The sequence below is a fragment of the Procambarus clarkii genome, chromosome 48 (assembly GCF_040958095.1).
Source record: "Procambarus clarkii isolate CNS0578487 chromosome 48, FALCON_Pclarkii_2.0, whole genome shotgun sequence".
Classification (NCBI taxonomy): Eukaryota; Metazoa; Arthropoda; class Malacostraca; order Decapoda; family Cambaridae; genus Procambarus; species Procambarus clarkii.
In genome coordinates this window covers 6,417,349-6,418,629 of record NC_091197.1, presented here as the reverse complement: position 1 = coordinate 6,418,629, position 1,281 = coordinate 6,417,349, and positions in this window count along the sequence as shown.

Below are 1,281 nucleotides of genomic sequence, written 5' to 3'. Positions count from 1 at the left end.
GACCCTCGCTTGTCGCCCCGTGTCAGCTTTTACATTTTCTTTGATTGGCAAAGTTTGGAGTACTTAAATTAAATTAAAAATGTATTTTGTGTGTATATGTCAGTTACTTACTTTAGAACCTGTACTTGAGGTCGATCTCGAACCCATTGTTGATGTGACGACTTATATTGAATTTTGTAACTAGCTCATCAAGATTGTAACTTGCTTATCTAAATGAATTGTGGGGTTCAGTCCCTGAGCCCATTATGTGCCTCTGTAACCCTTTCCACTACCGCCCACAAGATGGGTATGGGTGCATAATAAATGAACTAAACTAAAAACTATTTAAACACTTCATAAAAGTGAAAAAATGTAAGTAGGTAATTATCAAAAGAAGGCATCAAACTGGGAAGGCTATGTAGCACAATCAAATGTGCGGAATAATCAGAGGACGCTAAATATTACCAAGGATGCCAATACGAGAACAGAAACGCATAAGGCGAACGACATCAAAAGCATTCAATTCACCAAGAATTCTATCAAGGGACAAGCGACCGTGAGGGATGGTCGGAAAGCAAGATACACGCTCGTCCTAGAAGTCGGGACATTCAACTAGGATATGCACGACCGTAAGAGGGACAAGGTAATTTGGACAATAAGGAGCAGGGCGGTGCTCCATTAAGTGACTATGAGTTAAGCGCCTATGGCCAATATGCAACCTCGCCTGAGCCGTTTCCCACCACCAGTTCATGTAGTAGGAGAAAGGCCATGAGGACACACTACTCTTTAAGAGAACACAGCTTGTTACCACTAACAGAAGACCAACAATCCTGTCAACGGGTAAGGATGGAGGAATGAATAACTAGGTAAAAGCCGGAATAAGGGCTTAACAAGAGATGAGACAAGAGCGCACAGCTTCCCTAGTGGTAGTGTCTGTGTTCCGAACCTTAATGGAATCTGACCCATATATCAATCAGGTCAACCCATGTGTTGCGTTTCCAAAAGGGTCGCCCATGTTAGAATCGGTGAACGCCCTAGTAATATTGTTGAAAACATCTTAATAACTTATTAAACCAAAGGTCTTTTTATGTCAGAAGAACGGCAGAAACTGGATCTATATATGAAAACTCTTTCAGGACAAAATTTAAAGTAAAACTAAAGATATTTGTAGTTGTATAAAAGTTGCATTTTTCATTTTATTTTTTATTTTTATTTATTTTTATTTATGCATATACAAGAATGTACATAAGGAATGTGAGGATACAAATATGGTAATTACAGTCTTGTAAAGCCACTAGCACG